The sequence below is a fragment of the Rhinopithecus bieti genome, unplaced genomic scaffold, assembly GCF_001698545.2.
Source record: "Rhinopithecus bieti isolate Rb0 unplaced genomic scaffold, ASM169854v2 scaffold_73860, whole genome shotgun sequence".
NCBI lineage: Eukaryota > Metazoa > Chordata > Mammalia > Primates > Cercopithecidae > Rhinopithecus > Rhinopithecus bieti.
Genome location: NW_016828141.1, coordinates 405,070 through 420,181, shown reverse-complemented (window position 1 = coordinate 420,181; position 15,112 = coordinate 405,070). Strand labels below are relative to the sequence as shown.

The window sequence follows — 15,112 nt, the reverse complement described above, 5'->3', positions numbered from 1 at the left end:
ACACATAACTGCTCATTCTACCTGCACAATAACTCTATGAGGGTGTTTTGTTTTGTTTTGTTTTGTTTTGTTTTGTTTTTTGATGGATGAGAAAACTGAGGCACACATAGGGTAACTAATTTTCCCAGGGTTATGCAGCAAGTAAAAGTCAGAGCTGGAATATAACTGTCAGCAGTTTCATTAAGGAAAATCATTAACTCCTAAAAGTTCTAATTTATATTTTACTGCACTTAGAATACATGTTTTATTCCCCCAAAGGAAAAATTCTGTTAAATTTTACCAGCAGCCACATTTTCTAACTTTTCTTGCCTTGTCAGCTGCCTGTCAGTTTTGTAAAGAAATGCAGCATAAAACTGACAGGAAAAAATTCTGAAATCTATAACCACATGACAGAATATTGAAATTTTGTTGCAAAATTTTGTCATTTATTGTATAGCATTTCAACCAGATGCCAGTTGAACAGGTGATTTAATAAAAACCATTTAGGTAATATATTATTTTGCCAAGAAAATTTATTCTGTTGAATTATTTTCTAATTTTTGATGGTTGTTTCCTTATTAAAACAGAGTGCATAGCACCTTTAAATTATTTCACATAAGGAAAAAGTAAAGCAGAAGAGGTGGCTATTAATTTAAGCTGTTTTACATTTAAACTGTCACTCAAAAGAAATATATATGGAATAAGATATATATGATTCTTTGGTAAAGGAAGACACTTAAAATAGTACATTTCATGTTTAGATGTTCAAAAGGCATTATTTATAAGTAGAGTATTAAGATAGATTGAACATTTCCTAGCTTTAGAACTATGAAAGTCTTTTGCAGACTGTAAAACTTGATGCACACCTCAGGCTTCTTTAGGTTTATGTAACGCAAGTGATTGTGTTTAGTATATTAGTATTGGGTCAGACAGGGCAGCAATATAATTATATGGTTTCTAACATCTCTTAAGAAAAAGGCATCCAAACATTATTTAGAATCCCAGATGTTATTTAGAATATAAAAGAGCTATTTTAATTCAGGTCAGTATTCACTGTTGTTTTGTTTATTTATTTTTATTTATTTTTATTATTTTTTCGAGATGGAGTCTTGCTCTGTCACCCAGGCTGGAGTACAGTAGCATGATCTTGGCTCCCTGCAAGCTCTGCCTCCCAGGTTCATGCCATTCTCCTGCCTCAGCCTCCCAAGTAGCTGGGACTACGGGCTCCCACCACCACACCTGGCCTCCCAAACATAACACACTGTGTTAGCCAGGCTGGTCTCAATCTCCTGCCTCGGCCTCCCAAAGTGCTAGGATTACAAGCGTGAGCCACTGCACCTGGCCTATTGTTTTTATTTTTTATATTTATATAAGGGTTACCATATTGGATAACCATACCTCTCTTTGTAGAGAGGGAAAGAGTGTCTACAAACTCCATGTAAACACCATGGGAGAGGCATGAGCTACTGTCCTGCAGCAACTTTCAGTCAGCTGGGAGACTTAAGGCACATTTATGACAATGAAAAGAGTAGGATGAAAGAAAGATGGGTAGTTTAAAGGGGTAGAATTTTAGGAGAGAAAAGCATCCTTTATGTCTTAAAAGATAGAAGGAAGAGATGTAGAAGGCAAAGAAATGACATAAAGAGGAAGATGTAGGGATGTGGTAGATCAAAATTTTTGTGTGCTACAGTATGTACCAGCCATTCCAGAGAATGTCAGATATATCATGACACTTTCCTGTGGTCACTGAAAGACTGATTTATCCTTCTCCTTATCATCACTTGGAGCAGAGTTTTGAAAGGTTGGAAGGTATCATTCATTGTTAGTATTCACAAAATGCAGAAAACGAACTAAATATATATCAACAGTGAATTAGATAAGTGAATTCATTAGAGCTGTATGTCATAAAAATGTATCTTTATTAGAGAATTACATGCAACTATTTTAAAAAATGAGAGTAATCTCTATGTATTCTTATGGAATTATCTCTTATAAATATATTTAATGAAAAAGAGCAAGGGCAGGACAGTGTTACCATATGCCGTTATTCTTGTTTTATTTCCCCCAGTGGGATGTGCATACATATATGAACTCTTCATTAGTATATTCATAAAGTATTTCTCAAAGGACGTCGAAGACACTGCAAATAACAGTTTTCTGTGTGTAAGAAGACTGGATGATAGGATAATAGGGAGGTTTGGTTTTTCCTGATATGCTTTTATTTATTGTTAGACTTTATTTACCCTGTGTTCCTCATCACCTCACTCCACAAAAACATTTCATTATATACAACTTAGATTTCATCTTTCTACTGTTTTTCAAGCTTCATATATAAATAAATTTACAAATTATAAAAGGTGTCTTAAATTAGCAGGTGTCAGAAATCTCTATAGGAACTCACTAGAATAAAGATATCTTGGTCCCCTCTAGGCAGGTTAAATTAAACTCTGGACAGAGAGCTCTGGAATCTGCATTTGAAATGAACATCTGGAATCAAGTCCTCAGGGGTAATGCAGACTTCACTTTGAGAAACCCTTCATTTGAACATGATTACTATTATTCTATTCAAGTGGAGGGCATTAATGTGTCCCGAAATGTAACTGTTCTACGGAATAGAAGGTGATTCAACAGTCTAAGAAATAAACATCTATTAAAAATAGCAGTTATTATTGTCACTATTGTTACTATTCTAGATCTCCTATCCTGTTGACTTCCTCCCACGTAAAGGGGACATATTGCCATTTTTCTCTCCTTGCACCAAGATTCACCCTGCCTTGTATCTAAGGGGATGATGTAAACGGCCCTGATATGGAAAGTCAGAAGGAAAAAAAATGTTTGAAAACTTTTCTTAGAAAACTTAGATGTGTATTACTAGATTTAATGATGTCCACTGAAAATATTGACTTTTTATATATGATTGTGTGAATTTTACTTTCCCAGGCCTTTCCAAGCTTGTCATTAGATGGGTGGGTCTTAGGCATTCATAGACATGGGCATTATTAGGATACCAAGCCATTCTATATTCTCCTCCCAAATCTCACTTCCCACAAATGCTGAGGCTTTTTGCTATGTGGACGTCAGACATCACGGTGGTTCCATATTCTTTGCTTTGCAGTGTGATGGTTCCTTATTACTCCTTCTCCTGGTGAAACGAAACACTTCTTTCTTTCTTTCTACCACCTGTTGCTACTACTGCTTGCTTCTTGACTGCTCCTATCTGCTGCTCTTGTGGGGAATGGGAGAGAATTCACTTCCCACAGCTTCCAAAAGCAATTACACCTTTTATTTGGCTATCAAACAGAAACCTGGCTCTTCCAATTTACAGTCCATCCTGCATGTTTCCGACAATTGTCCTGGAGGATATTTGAGTGTCTTCATCTAGGCTTACAGTCAAACATAACATTCTCTGCCATTCTAAAACTCATGTCTCAAAATTAAGTCCGGGTATCTGGACAGTCATGTACCCCAAGACCTCTGAAGTATCAGGTGTTCTGGTATGTAAACATCTGTCCACAGTCTTTTACAACATTTTACTTAAAATGTTTCCTGGAAATAAGTTCCCTGATTACTTACTTTAATAACCCAGCATTCCCAGAGTGAGCATATAGATTAGCCTCCAGGTTCGTAGGACCTTTCTATAACAGGGTAAATTAAAACAAGTATAACATATGTTTCCATGTAATTGTTGTCCTTCATTGAGTTGCCAAGGTTACAAGCACTATGTGAACTATTAGAATCAGTATGAATGTAGCTGTTGGGTTGTTAATACTAAAAAAAGTTAATATAAAAAAATTTATTCAGCAAATTACTCTCTATGCTTACCTAGTTATGTAGCTTTTCTTCTTTAAAAAGACAAGTGATGTTCTCCCAATTTCATGGGAAGCATATTTTAATGACCCTCAATGAACAGAATGAATTTGTTCCAGAAAAGTTGCTTATGTACTAAATTCTATTTTCCTATTGACATCCATTATAAAATTAGTGATAATATTCCATTAGTTTTTTGTTCCTTATAAAAGTATCATTTGTAGTTAATAATGCAACAAGCTCAAGAAGAACCTCCAGATATAATAAAATTTGTGTTTTAAAGGAATATTCATATTAGGTAAGTAACAACTTGTGAATGCAGGATTTCTGTTATTTTCTTTATGTGCCCCAGTAGTTTAAGAGTTCAAAGAGGGAAGAAAGTAGCCCTTGCCAAGAAATTCTTATTGTTCAAGTTTCTACATAGAAAATACGTATTTTAAGTTNGTTGCTTATGTACTAAATTCTATTTTCCTATTGACATCCATTATAAAATTAGTGATAATATTCCATTAGTTTTTTGTTCCTTATAAAAGTATCATTTGTAGTTAATAATGCAACAAGCTCAAGAAGAACCTCCAGATATAATAAAATTTGTGTTTTTAAAGGAATATTCATATTAGGTAAGTAACAACTTGTGAATGCAGGATTTCTGTTATTTTCTTTATGTGCCCCAGTAGTTTAAGAGTTCAAAGAGGGAAGAAAGTAGCCCTTGCCAAGAAATTCTTATTGTTCAAGTTTCTACATAGAAAATACGTATTTTTAAGTTCCCTTCCTTCTCTCCCTTCCTTCCTTCCTTCCTTCCTTCCTTCCTTCCTTCCTTCCTTCCTTCCTTCCTTCCTTTCTTTCTTTTGAGATGGAGTCTCACTCTGTTGCCCAGGCTAGAGTGCAGTCACATGATCTCAGCTCACTGCAAACTCTGCTTCCTGGGTTCACGCCATTCTCCTGCCTCAGCCTCCCGAGTAGCTGGGACTACAGGCACCTGCTACCATGCCTGGCTATTTTTTGTATTTTTTGTAGAGACGGGGTTTCACCGTGCTAGCCAGGATGGTCTCGATCTCCTGATCTCATAATCTGCCCACCTCGGCCTCCCAAAGTGCTGGGATGACAGGCGTGAGCCACTGGCCCCACCTGTATTTTTAAGTTTTCTACAGTAGAAGAGCCCAGAGTTCTGTTTGGTTGCTCAGATCTGTTCTTCCATGTTTCATCAGAAATGAGTGGGCTGAAAATAAGTTTAAAGGAGGTGAAGGTGTGGCCAAATATGCAAACAGACAATAACAGCCACTCAGGCTATGGCAATTTTTTTATTTGGCGACTTTGACACAATGGAGATGACCTTTTATGAATTTTAGGTTTTGGTAGTTGAAACACAATACCAGCAAATACTTAGATATTAACTGTGACCAGTAGATTGAAATATTCATCTTGTGATTAAGAGTGCCTTCCTTTGAATAACTTATTTGTTGAAAGTAAAAAATGCAAAAGTATTTCCTAATCATCATTTGATTAAATATCCCAGAACTTAATTAGTCCAGCCTGACCCCCTATTCTCAGCCAGCAGTTTCATCCTAGAGCTGAGGATAAATAGATAACCCAATTTCCACCCCTGAGGAACTATGAATCTAGCAGGAAAGCTAAAAATAAACAAGTATTGCTAATCAAGTATGATGACTGCCAGAATAAGAGAAGTTCAAGGTATTAGTTCGTATAGGTGTCACCATAAAAGCTTTCCAGAAGACACAAGCTGAGACTCAAGCTTTGAGTTAACTAGGTAAAGATGAGATCAAGAGTATCCTAGGCAGAAGTAAAGGAATGTGCAAAGCGCAGAGTGAAATGCAAGCCAGGTATTGCAGACTCTCCCAGATAATATTCTGATAGATGAGACTGTTTGTAACCCACTGCACAACAGTTAAGAAGCTGGGAAATGCCAGTTCTTTATCCCCGTGTTGTTGTTTTTGCTACTGCTTTTATACCCCTTAAGAATTTCAGCATTAAATTTATACTTACGAACATGGGCTTAAGATGGAATTAAAACAAGTTCTTTATTGCCTGATTTCTGATTTCGTCTTTCTGTTGACCTCCCTGAAGTGAATGTAGGGCAGTTTTTGTTAATAATATTGCCTTTTTTTCTGAGATGGAGTCTCGCTCTTTCTGTTGCCCAGGCCAGAGTGCAGTGGCGCCATCTCAGCTCACTGCAACCTCTGCCTCCTGGGGTCAAGCTCTTCTCCTGCCTCAGCCTCCCAAGTGACTGGGATTATAGGCGCAGGCCACCAGGCCCGCCAGCTAACTTTTTGTATTTTTAGTAGAGATGGGGTTTCACCATGTTGGCCAGGCTGATCTTGAACTCCTGACCTCAAGTGATCCACCTGCCTCGACCTCCCAAAGTGCTAGGTTTACAGGAGTGAGCCACCATGCTCGGCCAATAATATTGCTTTTTGCAAAGTATAAAAGTCTTGTCAGGATCGAGGGTGGGAGGGAGTGGCAGGCAATGTGAACACACTGGTGGGCAGCAGAATTCCAGCTGGTTCTTCCAGTAAGGAAGTTGTGAAAGCACCCTCAGGTCAACATACCCAGGTCTGAAAATAGAGCAGAGCAAGACTGAAGATGACTGGGGAAGCAGATGGTAGACAAATACCAGACATTCCCCCTCTTAGCAGTCTCGTTTCTTTCTACTCTTTTTGTCTGGTTTTGTTCCTCTGTAGACATGATCTCTAAGTAACAGCTTAGGCGACAGTTTGGGAACTGTTTGGGAATTAGCTTTGGCAACTGATTGGGAGGCCAAAGGAAGGATTTGTCAAATAAAGCGCGGTGACTCGGAGCCAGGAGAGTAGCTAATTATTTTTGAAAACTAGTCACTGTGCTGATATAATATAAAGGTGGCTTTGTGCTTAACCCCAGGCACATCCCTAGATTAGAGTATGAAATTTATGATCCTCAAGTAAGAAGGGAAGCATCTTTAGAAATGAGGAAGTAATGGGCTGGGCACGGTGGCTCATGCCTGTAATCCCAGCACTTTGGGAGCTCGAGGTGAGCGGATCACAAGGTCAGGAGATTGAGACCATCCTGGCTAACACGGAGAAACCCTGTCTCTACTAAAAATGCAAAAAAATTAGCCGGCCATGGTGGCGGGCACCTGTAGTCCCAGCTACTCAGGAGGCTGAGGCAGGAGAATGGCATAAACCTGGGAGGTGGAGCTTGCAGTGAGCCGAGATCATGCCACTGCATTCCAGCCTGGGCAACAGAGCGAGACTCTGTCTCAAAAAAAAAAAAAAGAAATAATGAACTTATCATTAACATCACAGACAGCACATCACAAGTCTTCTATGAATTAAGTCTTCATTGGTTTCTGCCTTGATTATTATATTAACAGTAGTTTTCTAAATCATCTTTCTGTGTCAGGTTTCTTAGTCCTTCCCTTCATTCATGTTTATGTATACACTCATTAAACATTTAATTATTTCTTTTTTTTTTTTTTTTTTTTTTTTTTTTGAGACAGAGTCTCACTCAGTCACCCAGGCTGGAGTGTAGTGGCACAATTTTGGCTCACTGAAACCTCTGCCCCTCCAGGGCAATTCACTGCTTCAGCCTCTGGAGTAGCTGGGATTACAGGCGCATGCCACCACGCCCGGCTATTTTTTGTATTTTTAGTAGAGATGGAGTTTCACCATCTTCGCCAGGCTAGTCTTGAACTCCTGACCTCGTGATCCATGCATCTCGGCCTCCCAAAGTGCTGGGATTACAGGCACGAGCCACTGCACCCAGCCCACATTTAATTACATCGTGCGCAGTAGACATTGTTCTGAGTGCTAGGTGTCGTGAAATGAAGCCCCTGTTTTCCTAGAGTTTACATTCAAGTGGGGCTGGTGGTGGGGACAAGCAACAGGTTGATATGGTAAAATAATAATACTATGAAAAGAATATAAGAATAACTGGTTACTTTGGAATAGGTGATCAAGAAAGCCTTCTCTGAAAAGGTCGCTTCTGAGCTGAGTTCTAAATAAAAAGCAGAAATACGAGTATTCCTGGCAAAGAACACTTTGTGCAAGGTCCCGAGGTGGGAACAGGGGAGCAGTTCAACAAGCTGAAGTGAAAAGGCCAGACCAGTGTGGCTATGCTACTGTGGGCTGGGGAGGGCAAGAGTAAGGAGTGGGAAGTGGTATGAGATAGGTGCATCAAGCTAGGTGCGTTAGATAGGCTTTGTCAGAAGGCTAAGGGGTTGGGATTTTCTTCTTAGATTTTCTTCTAAAGGGTAGCCATTGGGGCATTTTAAGCAGACAAGTGACACATAGAATTTCTGTTTTTGAAAGCATGTTATAGAATAAATATTCATGAATCATAGTGATATAAGTAAAATGTTTGAATACATAAATAAATGAGTAAAGAAGTACAAATCTTTCTTACAGATAAATTCCTAGGCAAACATCGTACATTCTCTCTTGTTTGTAGAATCTAAAAATCAAAACAATTGAACCCATAGAGACAGAGAGTAGAAGGATGGTTACCAGAGGCTGGGAAGGGTAGTAGGGGCTGGGGTTGAAGGGAATGGAGTGAGGATAGTTAATGAGTGCAAAAAAAAAAAAAAAAGAAATTCCTAGGCTGGGTGTGGTGGCTCATGCCTGTAATCTCTGCACCTTGGGAGGCCTCCGCAGGAAAATGGCTTGAGGCCAGAAGTTTGAGACCAGCTTAAATAACAAAGGAAGATTATCTCTACAAATTTTTTTTTAAAATTAGCCAGGCATGGTGGCAAGTGCCTGTAGTCCAAGATACTCAAGAGGCTGAGAAGGGAGCATCACTTGAGCCCAAGGAGTTCAAGACTACAGTGAGAAATGATTGCAAGACTGCACTCTAGCCTGGGAGACAGAGCAAGATCCTGTCTCAAAAAAAAAAAAAAAAAAAAAAAGAGAGAGAGGGAAATTCCAAGCAGTAAATACAGATCTTTCCTCCTCAAGGAAGTGGAGCTTAATTCCTTGCCCTTTGAGTATAGTCTGGTTTCAGTGACTCACTTGCAATGAACAAGAATATGGGAAGAGAAAAAATGTAGTAACTTTATAATGGAGAAACTCGGCAGACACCACTAGTACCAAGTAATGAAGGTTAATGTTACCCGACATGATCTGATAAGAGGGATATTTTACTTCTGTGATAATCATCCCCCAAATTCATAATCATGAGAAAACATCAGACAAACACAAATTGAGGGACATTATACAAAATACCTAGTGAATGTTCCTCAGAACTGTTAAGTTCATGAAAATCAAAGAAAGATTGTGTAACTGTCACAGATTGGAGAACACTAAGGAGATACAACAGTTAAATGCAACACAAAATCCTGGATTAAATCCTCAAACAGAAAAGGATATTAGTGGAAAACAGTGAAATCTAAATAATGTTTAATGGTTAATATATATGTACCCATTTTTCAGCTTTGATAAACATACCTGTGTTGTGTATGATGGTAACATTGGGAAAGCTGGAGGACACGGGACAGATGCACAGGAACTCTCTATAATGGCTTTCAGAACTTTTCTGTAAATCTAAAATTATCCTCAGAAAAGTTTAAAAAGAAAACAAATAAAAGAGAGGATTCTAGCTTCTCTGTGATGAATAAACTGAGTTTGAGGTTCAAGAGTGAAAGCAGAGAGCCCAGTAAGAGCTAGGTCTACTAGAGTGGTACAGATGAGAGATGATGGTGACTGTGCCCAAAAGGCTCTTAGTTGTTGGTGGAGATGCTGGGAAGGGTACATAGTTGAATTGTTCTGGAAGTAGCCAAGAAAAGATTTGGGGATGAGCTGAATGGGATTGGTATCACAGGGAAAATAGGGGGAAGGGACGGGAAGAGAGAAACTATAATGAGTTATTTTTTGAAAATATAAATATAATCATTTCAATTTTCATTTCAGAAATCTTCGCTGCCTTTCCCCTTAAAGTATAATAGAGACCACACTCTTCATTCTGACCTACAGGACCTTGCATAATTCAGTCCCTGATTATAACTTCTCATATTTTGCCATCTTACCTCCTACACATATTGCTCCACATGCAGACATTCATACCTAAAGTTCCAATTCTGAGTCATCTCAGATCCTGGAAGAGTTAATTTTTCACCTCTTAAAGCACCAGAACATGCTCACCGTCTTACTGTCTTGCTAGTTAATAACAATAACAGCAGGAAAAAAAAAAAAAAAAAAAAACTTTTCTGAGCTTTTATAGCATGTCATGTCCTATGCGAAGAGTTTTACCTTCGTCACTTCAGTAACTCTCAACAATATTCCTATGACAAGAGTGCTTTGCTTTTCCTTTGTCTGGACTTGGGGAAGCTGATGCTAATGGGTGGGATGGCTTTATAGTTTATTGTCCAAACAGAAAAGAAGCACTGTCCATACTTACCTTGGAACAACAGGTATAAACTGGGGCTGTTCTGGGAAAGGCAGGACACATGGTCTTATTAGTTGGTGTGAAAATTTGCTGAAGTCCACAAAATTAGCAAATGACACAGCAGAGCTTTAAATTGCAATATTTTAGAACACACACTCTTAATAGTTATAATGATACTCTCTTGGTAGCAGATTAAGAGTTTGGTTAATGACTAGACCTCTCTGAGTGGTATGTTCCTCGTGGATACAAATGGTATTGCTGGGATGTTGATTACTAAAGCACTTAACTAATAAGATGATGGTTAGTAAAACAACATGGCCGGTGCTGTTGGCTCACACCTGTAATCCCAGCAGAATTTTTTGGGAGGCCGAGACTGGAGGATCTCTTGGGTCCAGGAGTTTGAAGCCAGTTTGGGTAACATGGGAAGACCCTGTCTCTACAAAAAGAGACCAAAAAAAAAATTAGCTGGGCATGGTGGTTTGTGCCTGTAGTCCCAGGTAACTGCAAGGCTGAGGTGAGATGATCTCCTGAGCCAGGAAGGTTGAGGCTGTAGTGAGCCATGATTATGCCACTGCACTCCAGCCTCTGGGTGACAGAGCAAGACTTATTAAAAAAAAAAAAAAAAAAAAAAAAAAAAAAAAAAAAAAAAAAAAAAAAAAAAAAGTAAAACATTTAACAATGGCAAACATTCAATAAATGAGTACCTAGCACAATATTTTGCTGTTAGTTGGTGCTGGCTTTTTTATAGGTTTTATTAAATGCACTCATGTACTTCAAGGCAAAGAATTTGATGGACTGGCCAAAGGGGTGACCAGGAACTACATGAAACCCGGAAGTAGATTTTGGAGAATGATCCTCAGTAACAGAAACCTTGCCTTCTTGCAGTTGCTTCAGAGCCAGAGCCAGAGCTAGAGAAATCTTTGGTAGAAAATTGCCATGGAAATCCACATTATTCACCACAGTAAACTGAACAAGTATCCTTGGATCCGTTACTCCAAGTGAAACACAAGATATAAGGTGGCTCTCTTTGTGCACGAAGCTCACACTCTCTGATACCACCTGCTGCTAATAGAATTAATATGCATATATTTTTCTAAATATTTTAATCTGCTGTGTAGTCCAGGCAGTATAGAGGATATTATCATAACCAGTGGTATTTTCTTATATTTTCATGTTGTTCTGTGTGAAATGCCAACTCTTAAGTATCAACCGTAGATGCTTTGCTGAATTTTCAGTTTATAACCATGTAAGCTAACATGATGCATTTTCTCCAGGGACTGCCTAATAAATCCATGTAGCTGTAAACCTGCATTTTTGCCTTGCCTTTTTCAGGGAAGGATTCATACTTTAACATTAAATTATTCATAACAGGCAAGGTGCAGTGGCTCACGCCTGTAATCCCAGCGCTTTGGGATGCCGAGGCAGGTGGATCACGAGGTCAGGAGTTCAAGAACAGCCTGGCCAGGATAGTGAAACCTTGTCTCTACTAAAAACACAAAAATTAGCCGAGAGTGGTGGTGGACACATGTAATCCCAGCTACTCGGAAAAGGCAGAGAATTGCTTGAACCTGGTAGGCGGAGGTTGCAGTGAGCCAAGGTCATGCACTGCACTCCAGCCTGGGTAACAGAGCAAGACTCTGTCTTCAAAACAACAACAACAAAAAGTATGTATATATATATATGTGTGTGTGTGTGTGTGTGTATGTGTGTATATATATATATATATATATATATATATATTCATAACATAGCTTTCAGTTATGGCTGTTTGCCATCACAATTTTCTTCTGAAAATCTTTCATGTGATTTGTATTGTTATAATTTAAACTGCGGACAATTTATCTTCTATTTACATGACAACATACCTGATTCCTTATTTAGTATGGAGAACATAAAACACCATTCCTGCCCAGAAGGATCTTCCTGAATGATTATATTTATTTTTATATTATGTTGACACTTATTAAATATCTACTGTTGTATAAGTGTCTTTACATGGGATAATTTATTCATCTTTTGCAATAACCTTATGATCTAAACAGAGTTGTGCCTATTTTACGTATTACACCAACATTCAGAGAGGCAAAATATTTCACCTCTATGGCAAAGAAAGCATTTAAATCTAGTTTATCTCTGGCTCTAAGACATCTATTCTTACTGGAAAACCATAGTTTGTTTTTATGGAACAAGTAGAGCAGTAAGAAAGCATACAAATGCATATATTTATATTTAGAATTCTATCTACATTTTTCAATGTTGATAGTCAAGGATTATAAAAGCATTCATAGACACTAGAGAGAGTTATCTCACTGCTAAGGACTGATTAAATGTTAAGTCTCAGTCTCACACAAAAGTGAGTAATCTATGTAAAATAAACAGGTAGAATTCTTCTGCCTACTTGATCTCTCTCCAACTGGAGGGATTTACCCAAATGAACATGCTCCCTGTGGTTCATCCAGCACTTTGTTTAGAAGTTTTCTTTCATGAAAGTATGATAACATCAGGTTTTGACTCTTTTATCTTCTTTTGATATTGAGAAAATTATGTTATCCTGTTTAAACTGAATTTGATGTCTGTGTCATAAGTGGTCACCATACCACTTTCTATCTGAAAGGTAGGTATGCCAAGGTATTATAATAATCCTGATTAATTGAGTTTACTGCAGCACTGTTCACAATAACAAAGACTTGGAACCAACCCAAATGCCCATGAATGGTAGACTGGATAAAGAAAATGTGGCACATATACACCATGGAAGAGTGTGCAGCCATTAAAAGGATAAGCTCATGTCCTTTGCAGGGACATGGATGAAGCTGGAAACCATCATTCTCAGCAAACTAACACAGGAATAGAAAACCAGACACCACATGTTCTCACTCATAAGTGGGAATTGAACAACAAGAGCACATGGACACAGGGAGGGGAACATCACAGAACAGGGCCTGTCAGTGGGTAGGAGGCTAGGGGAGAAATAGCATTAGGAGAAATACCTAATGTAGATGACAGGTTGATGGGTGCAGCAAACCACCATGGCATGTATATATCTATGTAACAAACCTGCATGTTCTGCACATGTATCCCAGAACTTAAAGTATGATTAAAAAAAGAAAGAAAAGAAAAGAAAAGAAAAGCAAAACAAGTTATCTGATGATGCCAGTCAATCCCAAGACAAAATCCCAAACACCAACATTCTGAATGCTGCAAACCCTGAAAGATCAAAATCTTTAACATCAAAAATACTGAAAATCACACTCCAGAAGATTAAAGTCTCAGATGTTGAAATCCGAAAAGCCGAATTTTGGAGAAGAAATTAATGTATTTTCTGTTGTTTGCAGAATAGTTGCATCATCTTAGTTGGATCATGTTAGGTGAAACTGTTATCTTGTTATTGTCTTTATTTGGAAATGAAGTATGGTTTAAGGAGATTCGTATGGGTTTCAACTGATAAGGGGTAGACTTGTGGACTTAATTTTAGGTGTCAACTTAACTGGATAAAAGAATACTTGTAAAACCAGTAAAGCATTTTTACCGGTGTGTCGATGAGGAGATACGTTTGTGAGTCTGAGAGGACTAGGTGGGGAAGACCTACCCTCATGTTTCCAGTATTTCAAAGATCATAGAGGGAGTAAAAAAAGCAGGTGAAAATACAAGAAATCCCCGTGCCAAATTATTCAATTGTGTACAATGTCTGTCTCTTTACACACAGGACCATGCTTGCTTTCCAAAAACACCTTTTGTCATAGGATAAAAATAATTCAACAGGCTCAGTGACCTGCACTAAATATACTTGCTGATATGGAAGTTTCTCCAGTGCTTATAATGTACATAAGGTGGTGAACTATTCTTGGTTAGGGATTTGACTGTGGAAGACGATAGATTTCCTATATTTACCACTAAATTTAACATAGACAAACTAGTGCATGCTTCACTTTGGCTAATGGATGGCACTTTCAAAACCGTCCCTACTGTGTTTCTTATCAATTATGCCTAATTCATGCCCTTATTGAATCTGAAAATTCTAGAACTTATTTACTTATTTTTTTAAATTTTTGAATAATGACGATTATTCTTCTTTAAATTGAGATGAGGTCTCACTATATTGCCCAAATTGGTCTTGAAATTCCTGAACTTAAGTGATCCTCTTGCTTTGGCCTCCAAAAGTGTTAGGATTATAGGCATGAGCCACCATGCCTGGTCTCATTCATGGATTTTTGTTTTATGAGACAAGGTCTCATTCTGTTGCTCAGGCTGGAGTGCAGTGGCACTATCACGACTCACTGCACCCTCAACTTCCTGGGCTCTTAGTCCATCCTCCTGCCTCAGTCTGAGTAGCTGGAACTACAGGCGAGTGCTACCACACTTGACTAATTTTTGTACTTTTTTTTTTTTTTTTTTGTAAAGATGGAGTTTGCCATGTTGCCGAGGCTGGTCTCTAACTCCTGGACTGAAGCAATGCTCCTGCCTTGGCCTCCCAAAATGCTGGTATTACAGCTGTGAGCCACTGCACCTAGCCTTATTTATGTTTTAATGAGTGGAAAAAATGAAGCACTTTATAAACATTTATTTGAAGATTTGGTGGACTTGCAGAAGAAAATGAATTACAATTGAATCCCCAAACCATAATTACAGGTTTGGAATTAGGTACAATCAAGTCTTCTAAAAGTGAATTTCAAGATGTTACCAATAGTTTGTTTTGTCCATTCAACCCAATGCATTTGGCAAAAAAATCAGATGTGTAGATTGCCACATGATATGGCCACAATGAAAACTTCAGTTTAAAAATGTGTCAGGTGTCTGCATTGGAATTTCCTTCCAGCTGATGGAATTTTAGGAGCTTTGAATGAATTAAAGCTGCATTTGTCTGAAGAAGCCAATGAAGTTACTGACTATTTTGTAAATAATTATGTGCATGGTAGGGTAAAAGGACACTTAGGCAACTTTTTTTTTTTTTTTT

At 38.2% G+C, this 15,112-nt stretch overlaps 1 protein-coding gene across 1 annotated transcript in view; it reads left to right on the top strand.

Annotated features, from left to right (window-relative positions):
* Nucleotides 1-15,112, top strand: part of LOC108523607 (cGMP-dependent protein kinase 1-like) — a 626,604-nt gene that overhangs the window by 262,266 nt on the left and 349,226 nt on the right. The gene's annotated exons all lie outside the window — the stretch shown is intronic.